This window comes from Cetorhinus maximus, chromosome 21, assembly GCF_964194155.1.
Source record: "Cetorhinus maximus chromosome 21, sCetMax3.hap1.1, whole genome shotgun sequence".
Classification (NCBI taxonomy): domain Eukaryota; kingdom Metazoa; phylum Chordata; class Chondrichthyes; order Lamniformes; family Cetorhinidae; genus Cetorhinus; species Cetorhinus maximus.
Window position 1 is genome coordinate 70,762,108 of NC_135899.1, and position 24,062 is coordinate 70,786,169.

Genomic DNA, 24,062 nt, shown 5'->3' on the forward strand with positions numbered 1-24,062 from the left:
CTCCATCATCTGGAAATTGTTGGCTCTCTATTCCCAAGGTGAAGCTTTCTAAAAGTTTCTATTGCTGGTTTAGTCTTGGTGTTGCTGTTTTTAACTGTGGGTTTTATCTTCCAAATGGTAGACCACCTAATTGAAAAGCAAGAATACTAATCCCCTCAATCAGCTACAATATGTAATTAGAGGCAGTTTGAGCTACCTCAAATAGTGCTGGAAAAGCCAACTATATCTTAAAGAAAAATTGCAGCAGAATTTGGTGTTACAGTGCAGTGAGCTAGTTTAACCAGCCAGACAGCACAATTCTGACTGTAAGTACTCAGGGGGAACTTATCGGACAGATGCCATCCCCTTGGTGCGCCAGCCATGAGAGGACGTGATAGAAAGTAAATGACATCAATCAGCCATCACAGCCCGTGATTTTGTTGACTCAAGTGTAGCACCTCGCAATGCTCAGACCACTGATGCCCAGAGCCACCAAAGTCTCAACGGGCAGTCGGTGAATTCTTGTGGTGACCCGACACGCTTGCCCCTTCTGCATGGAAGTTAGTAAACTTGATGAAACAAACGGGAAGCAACAAGAGACAGCACTCCACCAACTCAAACTGCCAACACTTGTACATTTCCAAAGAGGAGAACTGAACACCCTGCGTTTAATTTGAATACTGTGCTGAGTATTCATTTGTGATCGATTACAATATCGTAGAATACCAGTATGAACTGATAATGTGTGGTATTCGAAGAACAAGGCATGAAAACGAAGGACATGGTGGTTTGGAGGTGATCACTTGGCAGATGTGGTTTGCCCTGCATGTTGTGGCTACTTTCCAGGATGAAGTTATGCAGGTTACAGCAGATGACAATTCTTCAGGAAACTCTGGGGCTGAAGTGTTGCACGGCTGCCCCTGATTGGCCCAGACATGTGAAGTACTGTTTCAAGGTCACAATAGTATTTAGAGATATAAACAAAAAAATACTGAAAATACTCAGCAAGTCAGGCAGCATCTGCAGAGAGAGAGAGAGATGGTGGATTGAATGTTTCAGGTCGATGACATTTCATCAGACCTGGAAAGAGTTAAGAGTTGTAACAGGTTTTAAACAAGAACAGAGGCAGTAAAAGAGGAGAGAGGAGGAAAGAGCAAAAGGGAAGATCAGTGATAGGGTGGAAGGCAGGAGAGAGTAAATGGTATAAGGGATGATGGTGCAAGGCAAAAGAGAGTGATAACAAAAAGAAACAAAGTCTCAAAGTGCTAAAAATAGCAATAGCAGGATCATTAGCATTACCTGCTGTCTGGACAAATGGGAATAATATAGCATCACTTCTCGCTAAACCTCTGCTCCTTAGCTACACCTCTACTCTTCTTGCATTTTGATAATTCTGTTTTTGTATCTATGTTCAATTTTTGACAATGCTTGCCACATAGCATATCTATATTGAGAAATTTAAAACCCCTTTTGATTCACGTAGAATAATACACTGTAATAGCAATATGTATCATCAGTAATCACTGAGGCTCTGGGTAAACCAACAGCACTTACACAGAATCATGTTGGCCTTCCACACTACAGCTCAGTCCGGAGCATAAGTGATGAAGCAGTTGGCCTTGCTAATGATGCATTTCTGGCCGCTTTCACACATCTGTGGGCTGAAGCTGCAAACGCCACAACACCAACCTGTTGAGGATTGTGCTGGGTTTAACTGTCACTAGCACTACTTTTTTGGATGTTACCTTATTGTACAGAGCTCTTTCTGAAGGAAGGTGGTATAGGTCTAACAATGCCTCATTATTGCCATTGCTAGGGGAGATGCTGGTTTTGTGGTATTGTCACTGCATTAGTAATCCAGAGGCCTGGCTAATGTTCTGGGGTATTGGGCTTGAAGTCCCCCACGGCAGATGGTGGAATTTGAATTCAACAAAAAATTTAATTATTTATCATTAGGCTTTAATGAGGGAAGGAAATCTGCTGGCCTGGACTACATGTGACTCCAGATTCACAGCAATGTGGTTGACTCTAACCTGCCCTCTGAAATGGTTGCAATCCACTCACTTCAAAGGCAAATAGGGATGGTCAACAAATGCTGGCCTTGCCAGCGATACCCACATCCCATCAAAGAATTTTTTAAAAAGCGTCTGGTACAGGAGGCCTACCGTGTAGCACACAGCAGGAATCGACGGTATACCATACATGCCACCTGGGAACATTTACTGCACTTGCTATTTGTCCAGTGCAAGTGTAGCATGAAACGCAGATCCTTTACTGGCCAAATTCTAGACCTTCAAATGGAGCCTCTAGCTATCTCTGTTTCATTGGGCAAGATTATGTCATCCCAGTGATTGTGACAGCATTAACATCAGACAATTCCCTCTTAAGTACCCAATCTGCCCTGTTTATTTCTCTTCTGCGTCATTAAAGTGCATCAGAGTGCACATGTCATTTTCTCCCTACAGCAAATACTCTTGAAATTGCTGATCCTATCACACAATTGCTGCCAGTGCAACCCTCTGTCAACAGTGATTTCTAAACTCTAGCCCATCAGTGGCCTCTTTTGTCCTATGTGCTTTTATTATTGTTGCTTTTCCTTTCCTGCAGTCAACTGTCTGTCTGACATTCTCAGCCCTCAAATTTTCCTTTTTGCTTTTATACACCAGGTTTCAGTCCCTTATCCTTCTACTTGCCTCAGCCACTCTGAGTTGCTGTACTGAGTGCATAGTGTTTTTGTTGTTAATGTGGAATGTGTTTATTCTTTCCTGTTCATTTCCAGCTCTTAAAGGTCTGCTACAGCCTCGCAGCCATTTCCTGAATCCCACGTGTTGTCTAACGAGGCTTCCATTATCCTGATGCTTTGGTGCAAGCACCCTGTTGATTATTATTTTTATTTTAGCGGGTGAGGCATTCTCTCACAAGATACATGGCATAATTATACCTTGCCTGATTTGCAGACCTCAGCAAGTCTAACCCAGCTGTACATTAGTGTGACTCTCTGCACTGTTATATATACATGTCAACAACATGTCAAAAGATGCACAAATATCAATTATATTTTCCAATTTCATGGATAACATCTACTGTACTTAAGTACCTGTTAAACATACAGATTGTTTTAGAGACAAACTACCATAAATCACAGCATATAGGTCGACCCAGCGTATAAGCTGACCCCATTTCTCCAGCCCCAAAAATCAGGTTTTTGCATATACTCGGCATATAAGTTGACCCCTGCCTTTTAAGCCATCACATGCTACAGTAGTAATCAGCCTCAATTTTTTAGCCCACAAATGCATGCTTCATTTACAACTGGATGCAAGGGATCAAGCAGACCAGACAGGCTGGGTTGCGAAGATGCATGGGAGTTTACGACACACCCGCTCTTTGTGTCAGATGCTGATGACATTTCAAAATAGCAACCACCCACACTTTTATGCTCAGCTATTTTACCCGGCTACTTATATACTTATAAGGTGACACCCCCAGTTTGGAAGGGATTTTTCGAGGCTTCAAAGGTCGACTTATACATCGACATCCACAGTACACGTCATAAATTTCTACGAAAGGCTGTTCATTATGTATGTCATTTTGCAGCCATATGCACAATGCACTTTCATTTTGCAGATTAATGATTAATTTGCACTTTTTCAAATACTAAATTTTTCATTGATCCTCTAAATTCATCATTTTAACACTTCGCAGTTCATTAAATCTAGTCACTGGTGTACCATTTCTTCATGTTGCCCCAACTGTCAAATTGTAAAATAAAAATGGTTTATTTCTGAGTTAACTAGTGTTTTTTTAAAATTCATTCATGGGATGCGGGCATCACTGACAAGGCCAGTATTTATTGCCCATCCTTAGTCGTCCTCGTGGAGGTGGTGGGGAGCCGCTCTCTTGGACCATTCAGCCCATGTAGTGCGAGTATACCCACTGTGCTGTTGTGAAGGAATTTCCAAGGTTTTGACCCAGCAACACTGAAGGTACAGAAACATATTCCCAAATCCGCATGATTGTGTGACTTAGAAAAAGTTGCAGGTGGTGGTGTTCTCATGCACCTGCTGCACTTGTTCTTCTAAGCAGTAAAGGTCATGAGTTTGGAAGATGCTATCAATGCAGGCCTTGGCAATTTGCCACAGGCGCATTTTGTAAATGGTACACACCACAGCCACGGTGCGCCGATGATGGAAGGTGCTAATGTTTAAGGTGGCCGGTCAGGCAGACCGCTTTGTCCTGAATGGTAACTTCTTGAGTATAGTTGGAACTGGACTCATCCAGGCAAGTGGAGAGTATACCATCATGCTTGTATGGCTTGCACCTTGTAGATCAGGGAAGGTTCTGGGGAGACAGGAGGTGAGCTACTCATCTCAGATACCAAACCTCTGACCTGTTCTTGTCACCACAGTATTTATTGTGGCTACTCCAGTTAAGTTGCAGGTCAAAAATAAATAAAATAAATAAGGAGTCACATTCTGATTACATTGTTATAAAATGTAACTCTTTACAATGTGCTCACAGCTGTAAAGGATTTAATGAGGAGGAAGAAAGAGAAGTTCTATTGGAATGACAGTAATGACAGCTAAAGAGAGAATTACCTGGAGTCAAGCTTATACTTCACACTTTTTATGGAAATATCATGAAAATATAAAAATAAAATGTCAAACAACAGCGCAGGTTATGCTTGCCATTAGAATATTATGATGGTCATAGAAATGATCAATTCTGGACTGAATTACCTTCTACAATTTACAACAACCATATTTGAATGGAAGCTGGGTGGTGACACTGGAGGTTTGAGTAGCCAATTCTTACCAAGCCAAACTGAACTAGTGAAGGGGTCACTCAGTAGAGCACATACCTCTGCCACACTGTTAACTCAATGTTACTACAATTATGCAACTCTTCTTTGAGGTTTTTCCCTGCCTGGTTGATGCTCCGTCACTACAAAGCTGAAAAAAAATCTTTTTATTAAGAGCTCACTGAGGAGGCTTCGGGCCAATCCACATTCAACAACCTGTTCTGAAAACTCTGCTCACATTTTAACAGCTGTGACAAATTGCACCATAGCAGCTGAGGCAATCCACAACATTCTAAAACAACCAACAACATACTAAATCAAATAACGCACAACATTCTAAAAAAAAAGTTAATTTGCCCTAACTCCCAATGTTAACCGATCATTTAAAAATTCTAGAATCTGGATCCAGATCCGCGTGTTCACCAAAAACTAATGTGTGTTTCCTTGGGACATACCCTATCAGTGTACCGTGTTTCATTGAAATCCAAGCATTAGTTTTTGAGAAATATTGTTTATAGTCAAACAGGCTAACAAACAGAGGCAAAAACATTACCTCTGCCCACTTCCAGTGGTGGAATTAATAAGGACAGGGACAGAAGTGAAAGAGATGTGAATCTGAAAAATGGTGTTCCTAAACATGGTTATGTCATTTATGTCTCAACACTCATGCATTGATGTAACTTCTAGACGGAGGTGTTTTCCTCAATGATACAGATTTATTGAAAATTTCACGGTAATGCTATTAAAAATGTTTGTCAGGCCTGGGTCAGTTGGTAGCACACTCACCTCTGAATCACAAAGTTCTGAGTTCGAGTCCCATTCCAGGGCTCCACCAACAACTCCCATTGAGAGAGTGCTGTAGTGTTGGAGGTGCCACCTTCCATGTGAGACATTAAATCAAGGCCCCATCTGCCTACTTGAGTGGATGCAAAAGATCCATGGTACTATTTCAAAGAAGATCAAGGGAGTTATCCCTGGTGTCCTGACGGATATTTATCCCACAATCAACACCACAAAAAAACAGAATATCCGGTCATGATCACATTGTTTTTTGTGGGAGTTTGCAGAGTACAAATTGGCTGCTGCATTTTCTACATTAGAAAAGTGACTACACTTCAAAAAGTGCTTCATTGACTGGAAAGCGCTTTGAGATACCTGGTGGGTGTAAAAAGTGCTATATAAATGCAAATCTTTCAATTTTAATGTCATAGCATCATAAATCATATAAAGTTAATTGAGAAACATTGATTTATAATTTCAAAATCTCACTTTAGAGCCTCATATAGTGTGTTGCCTGGTTCAAGGTTTCACCCCTGACCACAGCCGATTTTCCAGAGCCAGGGTTATTTAAGTTATCTTGGCATTTGTCATTTACCCAGGTATTCACTGGAGAGCTGCTGGAGGACAGCTGCAGCAGATCTTAAATGCCTGACATAGTGTTTTATGGTTGATGGCCTCAGCGTTGCAAGTTGAATGGCAAAATATTTGCACATTTTCAAAAATGGTAAACTAAACCATTGGCCTTTTAAGTTAACAGACCTCTTCACTGTCCATGGCAACCCTGGGCACCAGAGACAAACAAAGTATCCTTGCACCCAGCGTAAGGATCAAATGATATTCGATGTCAATTTTGATGGGATGCGTCAGAAGTTGTAGGATCCAAGTTAGGAAATTCTTAAGAGCTGGGGTCACCCGAGCAGAGAATCTAGACCTTTGTTTTTGAAATTTTGTATCTCCTCAGTGGGGGAGGGAAGGATAACTATACTGCAAAGCTGTGCTTAGTTTAACATTTAATTCAGGTAAACCTCCACTTCAGTCATCACCCTATCTCAGAGATAGATATACTGCACCACAATAGTAACTGCAAGAGGGAACTGGCATTGGACATATTTACATATAACCTGTGCCAGCACTTCAAAACAAAAAAGTAGTTAGTTTGAAGTTATCATTGGCAACACTCCTAACAGAAGCACCCGTGAGTGCCCACAAACAATTAATGCTGTCACTCACCTGACAGGAATTGCCAATTAGGTTGTCTGTGCTGGTGAGAAATGTCTGAAATGTAAATGTGAAGGAGCCAAGTGTAGCCTGTGGTGCCAATAAATAGCTTCTATATGTCTGGTCTATCTGCGACAGAGTTGCAAAGATATCCTTTAAAGTGCAGAAAAACCTCATATAATAAGTCTTAGTTACATGCACATAGGATGAAAACAAATGCATTTTATTATTACTTAATTTTCTATTGCCCTTATTTAGTGTTTATAATTGTTTATGCTCCTTCAAGTGGTTTTGATGGGGATTAATTAATTTTTGAACAATGTAGAGGCCATAAAATCCTAAGTCTTTTGATAGCCCAAATAGCCAGGGTGCACAGAATTAAAAATGGTTGCAACTCTGCACCATGGTGGAAATGTAATAAAACTGTTCCCTTTAAATAAGCATTGCCTTACTTTCCTTAAAAATCTGCATAGGGTCTCATCACAGGTGAAAGCAGCCATTGTGGTAAATAATACGATTTGTTAAATGATGCTGCTGGAGTACCAGTAAGAATTACAAAGAAAATCTCTGAAAAATAAAGTGCTTAAGAACATAAGAAACAGGAGCAGAAGTAGGCTCCTCAAACCTGCACTGTCATTCAATAAGATCATACCTGAACTGCTGCATCAACTCCATTTCCTGCCCTATTGCCATATCCCTTGATTCCGTTAGTGACTAAAAATCTATCGAGCTCAGTCTTGAAACATAATTTTGACAAGTGCCGTATTTTACTAATAATGATCAGTAGGAATACAATATTTGGCAGCTGAGCATTGAGACTTTAAATAAGCTGACCTTGTGACAAAATTATAGCTTTGCACATAGTGCTATGAATGCCATTGGCACGCACAATTACAGGCTTAACATGGCTGTGTCCAAAACTGCTTGCCCACAATGTTAGAACGGGGCTGAATGTAGAGTATTCATAAATTATATTGGTCCTGCAAAACAAAATCAAATTAAATGTAGCCAGTATGCAGTACAGTATGCAGCTAAACTTTTGACAGTGATAGTTTCTAATGCACAAAAGTTAGTTTGAATTCAGAAGCCTTTTGCAATTTAAAACAATATACATGCTCAGAGAAATAGAATGTGTAACTTTGTGCTGTTGTCAGGTTTTTCTTCAATGTGGAGGTTTTATTATTTAACATCATTTCGACAAATTTTTAAAAATAGGAAATATGTTTATTAAATGTCTCGCGTGGACTGGTTAGACTTTGTTCAGTGCCACACCTGATGATCAGATCATGCAGGTTTCTTCCAAGTGTACCAAGGTGCGAATGGTATCTGCGGCTGTACCCTAGTCTCCTCCTTGGGCAACCAATAAAAGATGTATCTTGTGTGAAAATTATATTAGCTCATACTGGTCACTCAATCCCATCCTTGCTTATTGTTGCTCTTTTGCAAGGATGCCATGGCTGAATTTTGATAAACAGGTACTTATATTCACTTTTACTCTGATTTTAATGTACATTTTCTGTCCCTCCTAAGCTTACCTGGCACATATGAGATGGCAGGCACAAAGTTGTCAACTTGTAGATTTAACAAGGGATCTCCATTTTTCAATCATTTCTGGCTGTCAAAATGTTTGCTGTTTCTCACAGATTTTGGGAATAGAGAGGTGTAATAGGGAGTGTAAGTGACTTTCCTGCTGATTGTCCTGCTGACTGAAGGCAGAGGAGAGCTCAGAGTCTCACCAATGCCCTGCACCTCTGCCTCACTGGGCAAAAACTTGCAGGCCAGCAATATTGAACATAACCGCTCCTGCAGTGAGGCAGATATCACATTTTGATTCCGGAGCATAGTCAAGACTTTAAACCAAAGCCTTGTTTCCCTGTTCAGTTGAAAATTGAGGGCTGCAATGAAATATAGTATACAGGTGAGCTGATACAATTGAACTGCCTTCTTCATCCAATTCAGGTTTGTAGGATTTTATAAGTACGCTCAGTTCCATGTACAAATTCTTTTCCAGATGTGTTTCCTGTTGGTAACGCTTACCAGTTGAGAGTTAAGCCTGTGCCCTGATGAGAGATAATAATCTAGATCATGACCTGCATGATTTGAAAATTGTGTAGGTGGTTCAGAGCTTGTCATTTGACATATGTATATATAAAGAGTATATGACTCCAGTCAGGTTGATTTTGTTCATTAAAAAGCTGTAGATTTGGGACCAAGATCATGATGCCATTTAAACAATAATTTGCACATGGCTGAAGATTTAAACAACTAAATTCATTTGACTCATATATTTTCTCTTCTTACTGGAAGGATTATGATGGCACTTGGCATTTGTCTCATTTTAACCAACATTCTTTCATGTTACTCCAAAGAAATTGACCTGACAATAAACATTCTCTGGATAGAATTGAGAGGTATCTTCAGCATGGGGTGTGCAATTAGTGGCCCCTCAAAGGCATGCAGGAAGTGGCAGTGGGGGAGGGGGTACATTGGATGGACAGGTTAGCAGTTTAGAAGGCTGGGAGAGATCAGAGGAGATGGGGAGAATATTGCGAAGGAGAACAGGAGGTAGGGGTGGAAGGGTCAGAGGAGATCACAGGCCATGGAGGACATCAGATAACGGAAGGTGGGGAGGGACGATCATCGGGGGGGTTAACATGTTTGTTTGGTGGACTGAGGAAAGCACTCCTGATCCTCCTGGCCCATTTAGCAAAAGCACTTGCCTGTTCTAAGCAGCAGTCCTCACCTCCCTTTAGCTGCTGGGTTTCCTGAAGCCAGAGAAACATGGCCAGTTGGGGTTAGAATCATTAAATGATATAGCACAGAAGGAGGCCATTTGACCAATCGCATCTGTGTCAGCTCTTTGAAGGAGCTATGTAATTAGTTCCACTCCTCTACCCTTTTTGCAAAGACCCGCCAAGCTGTTACAGGGAAAGAAATCTTCGGCATGCAAGCTCATTAAAATATTTAAATGAACAACCAGCCTCTTGGGAGTGGGTTGGTCATCCCTCACCTATTCTGCCTCCATTAAGACCAGACTTGGGCAGGTTCGATGCAGATTAGGGTGGGTGAGACTTTTTTGACATTTCTACTTACTACCTGACCCAAACTCACGTATTTTGCCGATTAGGATTGCCTACAAATAGAAAAACTTTTCTCTAGATGATGCATATCTCCCTATTAAAATCTAGCACATTAATGCCATTTAGATGGCACTACTTACTTTTCACACGTGTTGAAATTGATAATTTATATCAGATTTAACTAATGATTATCTGCCACTGGCATTAAGGTGGAGTAGCATAAGTCTTCCCTGGTACAAAGGAACACTTTATTCACCCAGGTACTGTAGCCAAGTGAATTGTTCTCCTTTCTTTTCACGATTTTCTCCAACTAACCTCAGAACAAGCAGAGTTTAAAGGAACACTGATTCCATCCAGATGAAGTTCACATGAAGACACAAAAATCCGCCACGGTCACTACTCTTTATATGGTAAATTTAGCAGTGCTCAGTATGAGCCAGTATCAGGACTACTGCGCTGTAATTCTAGTTCTCTGTCATCCATTTCTTTCTATACCTTGCTCAGATTGCCGTATCTCAGAATTCACATTTATATGAATCAATCATGACATTTACACGTGTTTGACATGTCATAAACATTGAAAACCATAAATATTAAAGGGGCATGGACAAAACAGAGAAACAGGATGAAGCCAGATGGCTCAAACATAAAGCTAGGGTTAGCACAGGCCTGATGGGCTAATTGATCTTTGCTGGAATCTCTACACTAGCACAGGAACCATCATGTCCATGGATTATTTGATCAGCAAAACCAATTGTTATCCCTGTAACCCATTGCTGTGTTCATTTGTTCTGTGTTTGATTATGTGAGTCTGTTTACTAACAATGCTCACTATGTTTGATTAGTTAAGCCTGTGTATGGACACAGAAAAGGAAACAAATGTAGAAGTTGCTGCAAGTAAAGTTCTGTAAACATGGAGCAGACATTTTTTTTTAAAACTCTTGTAAGTGAAGTTCCTACACACGTAGAAACTGGTGTATCATCTCTGCATATCTCTGAGCTCATAGTTGAAGGCAACTGGCTTGCTTACGTCTATCAGGATTGATGCTTCTCAGAATTTTAAAGATCCAGAATTATAAATTCCGCTAAGCTATGGTACATTTTCAACTAACTATCTTTGAATAAATACATTTCTTCTTTATTACAGACTGTCAAAATAAATAGTTTTATCTTAAAACAATTATAATTTCCTCAAGAATGATCTTCACAAAAGACAATGCATTGCACAGTACCTGAATGATTACCTGTATATACACAAGCAGCCTAATGCACATTGAGAAACTGTCTTTCAATTGAAACCTGATAAACCTATTGTTAAATTGTTATGAAATATCACTAAAATTCATCCTTTATACAATAATATTATTGTGTACTTACTGCACGTGGCGATGAAATATGACTGGCCTGAACCCCACACTTAAGAGTAATTACACCAAGGACACATTTCTTAGACACAATTAAACCCAGCTGAAATGGATTATCACTGTGTAACTAAAACACAAATTAAGACAATTAATAGAGGACAATTGTGACTAGAATAAGCCAAACTGCTATTTCCCATACTTCCCATCTTCTATGATAGAGTTGAATTCGATGTTAATACTGCTCTAAGGACTCAATATTCTGACCACATTAATGAGTGCAACCATGGTGTGAGTGGACTGTTCATTTTGGATGTCTTCCAATTGTGGAGACAGAGCTGGAGGCAAATCATGAAGAGAAGAGCCTTTTCTTTCTGGAGGATATGCAAGCTAGTACCAACTACTTGACCTTGGCATAACAGAAATGGATGTATCAGCTCAATCTCACTGTAACTAAGGTAATAGCAACTGTATTATCTGTAGTCATAAGGGTAACTTCTGATGTGAATGTTTATGCTTTAGGGTTGTGCCAGGCACCAGCAAGCAATCCTCCTGATACCTCTCAGATAACAAAGTCTAACTACATATGTTAGGGTCACCAGTGCTCTTCTTCAGGGCTGCTTGCAAAGCTTGAGATGAAGGTAGCCAAAAAGCAAGTACTACTAAACTATGGGGCAGCATTTTTCTGTCGGTGAGCTGGGGCCGGGGCCCACTCACTGACACAAAAATGACGTGGGATGACGTCGGGCGGAACCCCTGACATCATCCCGCCCCATTTAAATATTCAGGAAGGCAGGGAGACAGCGAAATCAGCTGTGCGCCCGCCGACCTGTCAATGGGAAATTGAGGCCATTGACAGGGTAGTTAAAACAATTAAAGGACTTGCCCGTCCAACCTTAAGGTTGACGGGCAGGCCAGGAGCCCCAGCGGGCTTCTGAAAAATCATGAAACCTCAGCCACTGGCAGGATGAGGTTTCATGTCGGTTTTAAAAAACTTTAATAAATTTTCTGTGATATTTGTTAACATGTCCCATCTCGTGTGACATTGTCACACGAGGGGGACATGTTAATGATTTTTTTTATTTTTCTATTTTTAAAGTTTCAAAAACTTTCAGCGATCTCCCTGAGGCAGCACTTAGTCTCAGGGAGATGCGCGCTCTTTTGTGCGCATGCGCGAAAGAGCGCACTCTCGCATTTGGGGAATACCCCCCCACCACCACAGGAAGCGCTTAGCGCTTCCCGTCGGGTGTCACACTGGGTGGGCCTTAATTGGCCCGCCCACTTAAAATGGCGGCAGGGCCCGTTTCAGCGGCATGGATCGGCTGCCCGTCCGCCGCCAAGTCAGTCGGGCCCGTCCACCCGTCAAGGGCAAAATTCTGCCCATGGTCTCTATGGCTTCTAGGATGTGGTGGCTGTGCCACCACAGTACCATGACAGAATTTGGGAGAAGAGTTATCCTTTCGAAAAACCAAGAAAATGACCTGAAATTCTTTCAGGTGAATCAAGAAACTGACCAAATCCATTGTAATATCTAAGATAAATCTTAAGTTGACGCAAAATGTAATATTTCAAAATATTAAAGCTTGCAAATTGTTTGAAGTTAATTTTATGGGAAACAAACTATCACTTCCTTGCCAAATGACACAAATAATAGAAGCCGACAGACAGAAAAGATTCGCAGCCAACAGTGGCTGGTGGGAAATGTAATGGCCCCAAATTGCTTGTGGCTCCAACCTGCCTTAGCAATTCCCAAATGGAATTTTTGGAATGCTAACAATAGGGATAGTAACTTCTGATAATGATGTTAGCGGGAACTTATTAGCATTTTATGCAATGCAAGAAATTTCCCATATTGTGTCAGGTGTAGGCATGAATAAAAACCTAAGGCTACATTACATCTTCATGCTATGGGTAGTCTGTCAAGTGTCTACTTGTGATATCTTATATCATCTGTAACTGCTGTTTTTTTCCAACTTGGGCCAAAATTGAAAATATGCATAAATATAAGATTAAGTCTTTTGTAACCATGTGCAAAAAGAACAATAATGAGGCCATAATTATGGATTTCTTTGAAGAGCAGTCAATTGTTAAACATGTGTTTCTTCAATCTCAGCAATAAATAATTTGTTTTCCACAAATGTGAGCTGTTTTTGTTGCTGCATGGTAAGTTATATGGATGAAGAGCCTCAATTTTGACAGGTTGAGTTAGTTAAACCAACTACTGAAAACATTTCCATTTGATTGTTTACCTTGCTGACGGTGATTAACTACAGAGGGGCTTACAGAGAAAAAAAACATTCTTCTGGTAGTGTGGTAAATAGGCACAATTTTTACATACTTCCTATGATAAAAGCCTCCACACCCATGAAGAAGAGAAACCTGCCCATTATAAAAGCAAAATACTGCAGATGCTAGAAATCTGAAACAAAAACAGGAAATGCTGGCGTTTTTTCAGCATTTTGCTGTTTTTGGTTCTGCTCATTATATTTGTTTCAGAACTAATTTTCCAGCCCCTCATGCCAGTGGGATCTTCCGATCCCACCAAAGTGCACGGAGATTTCAATGGCTCGCTGGCGCTGCCGCAGGTGTGGGGTGGGGCTGGAAGATTCCGTCCAGTATTTGGATCAGTTTTTAATAAAATAGCGGTGAATTGGGATGGTGTGCTGAATATTTCATTGTATATTTACTATGGAGTTTTCTCATCAGAGATTTGCTGCTGAGATGTTTTCATCCTACTTAAGGCTACAAACTCTATCTAACAGGGATTTGTAATGCATATGTAGGCATTTTGTTTTCTGTAAATAGGAATTAGTAGTAATGAAGGCTAAAATGTTTTGTATTTTCACTTCACATATTTAAGTACTTCTGTGCAATTTCCCCAGCAAAGGGACTGGTTAATTATTAAACTCATTGCATGGTTAATTATTGATGTTATTATATTTTTAATAACAATGCTGTTAGATGAGTGACCTGATCAAAGTTAAGAGCTTTTGTTACATTAAAAACTCTGGGCAGTTAGAAATCTCTTTCCATTTCTTTGATGGATCATACTTCTTACAAATTACAGTTTCGCCATAATCTCCCAACTGTCCACAATTTAGATTTTCTTCTCTCTTTAATTACGTAAGTCACGTTAAATACTATTTGATCCTATGGTTGAAAATTCCTAAAAATGTGAATGCCTTTGTCCAAAGCAGGGTGCTGCAGCAATTTTTTGGGATACAAATAGGAACAAAGGTGGTTCTAGGGCCAAGATAAAAGCAAAATACCGCGGATGCTGGAAATCTCTGGAAACAAAAACAAAATTAGCTAGAAAATTCGGTAGGTCTGATAGCATCTGTGGAGAGGAAGACAGAGTTAACGTTTCGAATCCGTATGACCCTTCATCAGAAGACCCATCATGGTTCTAGGGCCAATTTGGTAAAGGACTGATAAAGAAGGCGACGGTTTTGAGGTCGCCCAACCTCGGACGGCCCGCTTCTACCTCCTACCCAAAATCCACAAACAGAACTGTCCTGGCAGACCGATCGTGTCAGCCTGTTCCTGCCCCACGGAACTCATTTCTCATTATCTTGACTCCCTTCTCTCTCCCCTTGTCCAGTCCCTTCCCACCTACATCTGTGATTCCTCTGACACCTTACGTCACATCAACAATTTCCAGTTCCCTGGCCCCAACCGCTTCCTCTTCACCATGGATGTCCAATCCCTCTACACCTCCATCCCCCACCAGGATGGTCTGAGGGCCCTTAGCTTCTTCCTTGAACAGAGGCCCCAACAATCCCCATCCACCACTACTCTCCTCCGTCTGGCTGAACTTGTTCTCACACTGAACAATTTCTCCTTTAACTCCTCTCACTTCCTCCAAATAAAAGGTGTGGCTATGGGTACCCACATGGGCCCCAGCTATGCCTGTCTCTTTATGGGGTATGTGGAACATTCCTTGTTCCAGTCCTACTCCGGCCCCCTCCCACAACTCTTTCTCCGGTACATTGATGATTACTTTGGTGCTGCTTCATGCTCTCGTCGGGACCTGGAAAAATTTATTAATTTTGCTTCCAATCTCCACCCCTCCATCATTTTCACATGGTCCATCTCTGACACTTCTCTTCCCTTCCTTGACCTCTCTGTCTCAATTTCTGATGATAGACTGTCCACCAATATCCATTACAAGCCTACCGACTCCCACAGCTACCTCGACTACAGCTCCTCACACCCCGCTTCCTGTAAAGACTCCATCCCATTCTCTCAGTTCCTTCGCCTCCGTCGCATCTGTTCTGATGACGCTACCTTCAAAAACAGCTCCTCTGACATGTCCTCCTTCTTCCTTAACTGAGGTTTTCCATCCACGGTCGTTGACAGGGCCCTCAACCGTGTCCGGCCCATATCCCGCGCATCCTCCCTCACGCCTTCTCCTCCTTCCCAGAAACATGATAGGGTCCCCCTTGTCCTCACTTATCACCCCACCAGCCTCCGCATTCAAAGGATCATCCTCCGCCATTTCTGCCAACTCCAGCATGATGCCACCACCAAACACATCTTCCCTTCACCCCCGCTGGCGGCATTCCGTAGGGATCGATCCCTCCGGGACACCCTGGTCCACTCCTCCATCACCCCCTACTCCTCAACCCCCACTTATGGCACCTCCCCATGCCCACGCAGAAGATGCAACACCTGCCCCTTCACTTCCTCTCTCCTCACCGTCCAAGGGCCCAAACACTCCTTTCAAGTGAAGCAGCATTTCACTTGCATTTCCCCTAACTTAGTCTACTGCATTCGTTGCTCCCAATGCGGTCTCCTCTACATTGGAGAGACCAAACGCAAACTGGGCGACCGTTTTGCGGAACACCTGCGGTCTGTCCGCAAGAAAGACCCAAACCTCCCTGTCGCTTGCCATTTTAACACTCCACCCTGTTCTCTTGCCCACATGTCTGTCCTTGGCTTGCTGCATTGTTCCAGTGAAGCCCAACGCAAACTGGAGGAACAGCACCTCATCTTCCGACTAGGCACTTTACAGCCTTCCGGGCTGAATATTGAATTCAACAACTTTAGATCTTAAACTCCCCCTCCCCCCATCCCCACCCCGTTTCTCCCACCACCCCCCCACCAACCTTTTTTTCAAAAATTTATATAGATTCTTCTTTCCCCACCTATTTCCATTATTTTTAAATCTAAAACTAAAACCTTGTTAGTCTGTCCACCCCACCCCCACTAGAGCTGTACTTTGAGTATCCTGTCTTCCATTCTTAATTAGCACTTTTCTTAGACAAATATCACCACCTTCAACACCTCTTTGACCCTTTTGTCTGTGACATCTTTTGAGTATCTGCTCCTATCACGGCTTGCTTATCTCCACAATCACCACACCCTCAACTTCTCTCTTCCCCCACCCCCCCCCACCCCACCCACCACCTTAAACCAGTTTATATTTCTCCCTTCTCCTAACTATGCTTCAGTTCTGCCGAAGGGCCATGAAGGCTCGAAACGTTAACTGATTCCTTCTCCGCCGATGCTGCCAGACCTGCTGAGTTTTTCCAGGTAATTCTGTTTTTGTTGTTGACGGTTCTGAAGTTGGGTTTCCCTCAGGAGGAATTGTAGGGAAAAAAGTTTGTCTGCAAGTTGAATGAAATAGATTGGTGAATGATATCCCAAACATTGCAGATAATGAGCAACATTTTATTTACACAACAACAACTTGCATTTATGAAGCACCTTTTAAAGTAGTAAACCTCCAAAGTCACTTTATTTGGGGATGTTGGGCAGGTGGGCAAAGGCATGGTCAAAACAATAGCTTTGAGGAAGCTTTCTGACAGGCAGATAACAAGAGAAAGTTTTAGGGAACGAGTTCCAGGAATTATGGCTGTGACAGCTACCATTAAAGTGGAGCAGAGGGAGGTGAGGGGAGGGGGATACACTGGAGGCTAAAGTTGGAAGACCAGAGACCTAGGACTGCAAGAGGATGGAGAGGATTTTGAATTCAATGTGTTGGAGAATGGCAAGCAAGTGGGTAATGGACAAGCAGGATAGAATGAGGACAGGGGACAGGGTTAGCATCACTGAATATTTTAGCCATGTACCATGCAGTACTTGGACTTATGAAACATCATTGTAAAATCACCAAGATTGTAATACCAATACCTGAATTTCACGCTCCCCCACCAGCGGATTTTTAGATTGGGGGGGGGTGGGGGTGGCGGGGGGGAGTGTGAAATTGAAGGAATGGGATTCCCTCTGGGCTCCCACCCACCCCGACCTCACAGTGATTTTATGCTGGGGTGGGCAAGGCCTCGGGGCAAGCCAAGGCCTGCCCATGACCAAATTGAGGCCCTTAAATGGCCAATTATTGGCCAGTTAAGGGCTGTATCCCACCTAGCCTCAATTTTTAGGCTGCCGGGAGGATTTACCTGGGGCGGGGGAAGCCCGAAAAAGAATGGGCTTAGATCTTGGGAGGGAAGGTGGGGGGAGGGTTGGTTGCTGCCTCCACCCCCTTAAGGTCCAGTGGTCGCTGGACCCCCCAACCCCCGCTCCCCCCCGGCCTCTCCCCGACACCCCGCTCGTTCCTTTGCACGTTCCCCAGGCCTTCCCTACCCTCACCCTGGGACCCCTTAAAATTACCTCACCCTCTGGGCCCGGGACTTAGGCTCTGGCAACTTCCTTAAGTTCCCCTTCAGTCCACTGCAGGGATTGGGAGAGCTGCCAGCCAATCTGATTAGCCGGCAGCTCTCTAAGGTGGGACTTCTTGTCGAGTGAGGGGGCGGAAGTTCCGCCTGAAGCCAAATGATGCTCGTTCGAGTGGGAAATGGCTGCGGGGAACTGGGAGTCGGCAGGAAACTCTTTAGAAGGCAGAAAGGGAAACCATGAAAAATTCAGGCTTATGCTGCTTAAGACTTATTAGCAGACACTCTGTGATAGAGCAAAGCCACCAGGACCAATAAAACATCAATATTTGGGGCATTGCCCTTAACAGCTGATTGGGAGAGAGTTTCAACCATTATTTTCTTATTTCAAATGTACTATTGCTTCAAACAATGACAGGAGAAATGGTTGTTTTTTATTCCAGAACTAACATAGCAGGAAAATTGTGGTGGTGGTGTTGATAGTGTGGGAAGGCACTTTTGATGTATCTTTAAATGATGAGTTAAATATTGGCTGGTGCGTGACACCACATTTCATTGCAGAATGAATTAACATTTTTGGTATCACATAAATATAGGTTGCAACCACACTGAAAACAACAACTTACATTCATAGAGCACCTTTAATGCAGTGAAGTGTCTCAAGTCATCTCACAGGAGCATTAGCAAACAAAATTTTACACTGAGCCACGAAAGGAAAAATTAGGGCAGATTCAAAAGTTTAGTCAAAGAGGTAGGTTTTAAGGAGCACCTTCGAGAGAGAGGTAAAGATTGAGGTTTAGGGTAGGGATTCCAGAGCTTAGAGCTCAGCTGAAGGCACGGCTGCCAATAGCAGAGCAATTGAAATTGTGGATGCTCAAGTGGCCAGGTTTGGAGGCACGCAGATATCTCAGAGGGCTGGAGGAGATTACAGATGGGGAAGGGTGAGAGTCAGAATCCACTGATTTTGTGGTTTATATTTTCAGCATATTCTCTGATCCTCTAATCACAATATCCACGATAATTGCCAGGAATGTCTCTTCGTCAGTTTAAAAGTCATGCATTGCAGGTCAGTAAACAAGCTGATAGCAGATGCATGCGCAACCACAGGCGATGAATGTACGTGACTGCAACATGTAGCCTTGCCCCTCACCCTACATCTGTTACATCATAATTATCACCCTGGTATGTAATAATTGCAGTTTGTAGGCACTCATCTTTTCCACAGACCCAAACAAATATGGGAATGCATTAGTCACCGTTTCATTTTTCCACCTCCGTATTCATTACCTAATTAATCATAATGCCAGTATAATTCCCTTGGTCTAGGACATGTATCATTCCAAACTGTTAGAAATTCTAAGTCCAACCCAGAGATGTGCACAATTTAACTTTGGAAAGTCTAACACAATAACATTGTTTAAGTAAGGGGCCCAGCCTGGTGTTCCAAAAAGGTTATGAAAAGGAAAAATCATTATAGACGCAGGACCTAAATCATTCCTGGTCTTTCCTGCCACCAGCACCATCTGTCGCTATGCATCAGAAGATAATTAATAAATAAACATGTGCACGCAGGTTATTTACTTAAAAGGATAGTATAACTCACACACAGAAGTATATGTTTTTGCCTATGGGAGTAGTTGAAACAACTTAAGATTTATGTTTATTCACAACAGTAAATGAATTGAATTTCTACATTGAAAGAGAGTAATTGACAGCACATCAACAAGGATTTAAAAAAGTGTTTTACAACAACTGTTAAGGAAGGAATAATCAATAATGTAAAAGGTACTTCATGGACCCATTCAGTGATCAGATAAGATTGCTTACTGCTGTCATAAACCTGAGTGAAACTGGACAAGGCATTTTATCGTTGCATTATGTTTGTTGATCTCAAGACATTTCTTCAAAGAGTGAGGGAACTGGTCAAGCACTAATTTTCAGCTTTAAATTAATGGGGAAAGTTTAAGGGCACCTTTTAACCAATTTCTCAAGAATGGAAGCAGTGCCTTTTTTTAAGAGGCCGCGTGTATTATCCAATTTGCTGTACTGCTGAATAGAGTTGACCCACTCAGTTTTTAGTCAAACCAACTACTCCTCAATGCTTCTCTCCAAATAACACCACTCGGCAACATGATGGGGCAACTCAATTATGAGCAGTCTAATCATCTGTAAGGAGAGACCCCAAGTGTGAATGTCAGTTGGGATCAAGATTTGCCATTGGTTCTTGTAACTAAAAGAATTTAAATTGGAACTGCTGACTTGTCCAGTTAACCAGAACAATATTCCCAATGGTTCAATCATCGGAAAGAACAAAACATTTAATTTAAGTAGCCAAAGCTTGATATTAAAACTATACTCTGTGTATTTTCCCCTGTTCAATTTCCTTCTCATGATCCTAAGCTGTCATACTCCACCATAATGTACCAGAACGTTATATCATTGTGGAGATGGGAAGAGGGTCCTTCGCTGTGTCGGTTTTATTGATTGAAGATTGTTAAGGGATTGTTGGGACCGGTACATGTGGTGCATGTAAGTGTTTAATCTGGTGCAATTTATTTAGCATTTAAGAGGGTTCGTAAGGGGGATTTTAGACAATTATTAGTCTATTCGGTGCTCATCATCCCAGAAACATCTAAAAATGGAAGTTTGGAGATAATTCAAACACCGCTATCATTTGAAAAAGCTGTCACACGTTTCCACATGACACAGGGTACTTTCAATTTTTTCATAATTCTGTCAGAAGATTGAAAATTCTGTCTGATCACCAAACATTCGCACTGCATTATGATTATAAGCAGATCAGACTCATTTTTACAACAGACTTCATACAATCTGACTTATTGTAGACTCTATCCCAGTTATTTAATGTTCTAAAGGAATGCTCTGTGTAAAATCTCTCCGATTTCCTAAAGGTAATCAAACAATATTCCAGAATATTCATTTCTAATACCATGGCATGACTAACTGATATCCTGGTCACTGCAGCAAAGGAACAATTGTGCCTTTTGTAATGCGGTTTGGTCAACCAAGTCTTGTGGCAAAACTAACGAGTTTCAAGATAATTTATCATTTTAGAGTTAGGCTGCAAATCCAAAATGTTCTGGTATATAGCTTGATTATATTAAAAAAAATAGCAGTGACACATATGAGTTGAAGATTTCTTTTGTTCTGTGAGAAAGTTTCTATATATATATAGCACAGATGATAGTGATTTAAGTGTAGGAACACAAAACAGTGAGATTTAGGGCAGACCTAAAGAAAAAGTTGATTAACCCTTCTGAAGCTATCGGTGTGGAACATACGAACAAGGAGCAGGAGTAGGCCATTTAGCCCCTCGAGCCTGCTCCGCCATTTAATAAAATCATGGCTGATCTGATAGTAACCTCAAATCTACATCCCACCTATTCCCGATAACCTATCACCCCCTTGTTTACCAGGAATCTATCCAGCTCTGCCTTAAAAATATTCAAAGACTCTGCTTCCACCACCTTTTCAAGAAGAGAGCTCCAAGGACTCACAACCCTCTGAGTGAAAAAATTCTGCCTCATCTCTGTCTTAAATGGGCGACTCCTTATTTTTAAACAGTGACCCCTAGTTTAGATTCTCCCACAAGAGGAAACATCCTCTCCACATCCACCTTGTCAAGACCTGTCAGGATCTTATATTTTTCAATCAAGCCACCTCCTACTCTTCTAAACTCCAGGGATACCAGCTTAGCCTTTCCTCATAAGACAACCCACCCATTCCAAGTATTAGTCTGGTAAACCTTCTCTGAACTGCTTCCAATGCATTTACATCGTTCCTTAAATAAGGTGGCCAATACAATACCAACACCATACTCCAAATGTTGTCTCACTAGTGCCCTGTAGAACTGAAGTATAACCTCCCTACTTTAGTATTCAATTCCCCTCACAATAAATGATAACATTCTATTAGTTTTCCTAATTACTTACTGTACCTGCATACTACCCTTTTGTGAACATTTAGTGGTAAAGTTCACACATTAACAGTCCATTTGGATAAGGTACGAGAGGTGACTGTCTCCAAGAAAGCAGGTGAAGAAATTACTGAGGAAAGAAGGAAAGATTGTTTCAAATGGCATTTGTTTTACAAATCCAGAAGCAGAACTATCGCTTTACTAATCCTAGCATTGTGCATTCCTCTTGTGCACAGAATTTGCTAGATTCTGTGCAGGATACTTTTTACAGTGATAATGCACTGATGAGGCTGTTAGAGTGTACAAGCAATAAATCAGTGAGATAAGTAATCAGCAGTTTTTGCCTCATTAATAGAAGTCTGCATGATGTATTCCCTTGTGTTTCTCTAAAAGGAATAAAATACAGGCAGCGCTGTCGTTTATGTTCTTGTCTGATTGGCTCAAACTGCTTTAGTCATGGCCAAGTCAACTTGTTTACTTTCTTTCCTGACTCGCTATTCTTTTTGTGCCAGTCAGAGTTTACCGACATTGTTTCGAGTAGAGGCAGCCAGCATTTCTTGCTATGTAGCTGGAGTGAATGAAACTGGCGGCACATCCGTTCTCTAGGGCCCACGTTATTCTCCCCTGGAGAGCTGATTAGATGGATATTACTTCCTCTCGCAGAGATTGCTGATGAGCTTTTCAAAACTGCCTGGTGTATCAAATGATCAATAGAGGTGTTGTTTGGGTCAAAGAAGCAAATAAATGCTTTGCTTTTAACCCTCACAAGTGCCTCCAACTCGACAAACACAATCTCCATTCGAATTAGCATCAGTCAGAGTTATATTTTTGCAGCAGAAGAGGTTTAGTACTTTCAAAGCTATAGCACTAAATGCGTTAAGGCATTTAGGCCGGACCAAACTCTGTCAGATTAGCCTCGGTTCTAAAAGTGGCACGAGTCCAGCTCAATGGGATTGTGCCAGATTTCTCAGTCCCCCAGCACCTGTTGCATTCCTGCACTACTGGACTTGGTAACCAGAAAATCTTCCTTGTTAAGTTTTATTTCTTGTAGGACCCAGAGTTCACTGCACTAATGCTCTTACCCTTGTGCGTGACCAATTACACTGATATTTTCCCTACATGAGATTTTGTGCTGCGCTGAGATCAATGGAATTGAGAAAGGGTCATTTTAGTTTAGAGAATGCATTGTTTTGTTGTCTCCCTGGCTTATTTTCTTTTAAACCTTTACCCTCCCCAAGAAAGCCCCTCTGCCTAAGCTATTTGGTCAGATAGGTAAGGTGATACAGCTCACAAATACAGTTAGTGACATTGATCCACTCAGCAAAGATGTTCACTTGAGAATTGCTTCAGCACCCCTCTCCTCATCTCCAATAACATATATTAAATTGATTCAAAACTTGGAGTGACTGCAATTCATACTTGGCTGATCAATCCATATGTGTTGCAAATAGAGGAGTTACTTCAGTGCATATTTCATTTCAGAGTGTAGTCTCCATCATTTAACCTTGGAGGTGTCAGTGACTGGTGACATCAGACTGGTATAAATATCTGGTGCACAAATCGAGGTGATTTGAGTTGTAAATCAAAATTCAGCCTATGTATAAGGAAGATAATTTAATGCAATACCTATCAACCCATGAACCAATTCAGGACAGCCCACAGACTAGACCCAGGGGGGTTTGAATGCAATTCAGGTCATCCTGACCCAAAGTGAATCGAAGTCCGTACAGGGCCAAAGGTACAAATAGGGTTGAGGTACAATTCATTTTGATATTGCAGGTGCAAAGGCCACAAGCTCATAAAGGGATCTATGATATGAATGGTATTTCAATTAGCTTATTTCTGCAATTTCTTCAATTGAAAAATTAGCCAAAACTGAAACTATTGTAAAGTATACTAAAATCTGCTGAACCTCAGCTATTAAAAAAAGAGATCAGATGACTTGTTCCTTAAAATACATATTGCAAACCAAAGTCGACCAGATATCTTTCTGTTTGTCTAGCATCAGACTTCAGTATTTCTCTATATTTGTTGATCTCGTTCTCTCCTTCCACCCCCAACACTTTCTGCAGTGAAATGACTGTTTGCCTTTGGCTAGATGACAGTGCTTTTTGGAAATTAGAACGGGGAGAGGGGGTGCGTGCCTGGGAATGGGTAGACATTTGCAGGGGCTCCCCCTGCGCACACAATCTGAAACCCACTGCCTGAAAAGAACAGCCAGCCATTGCTTTCATGTTTAAATTCTGATCACTGTAGCTGTGAGCACTTTGTACCCGTAATGAATTTGTTCTG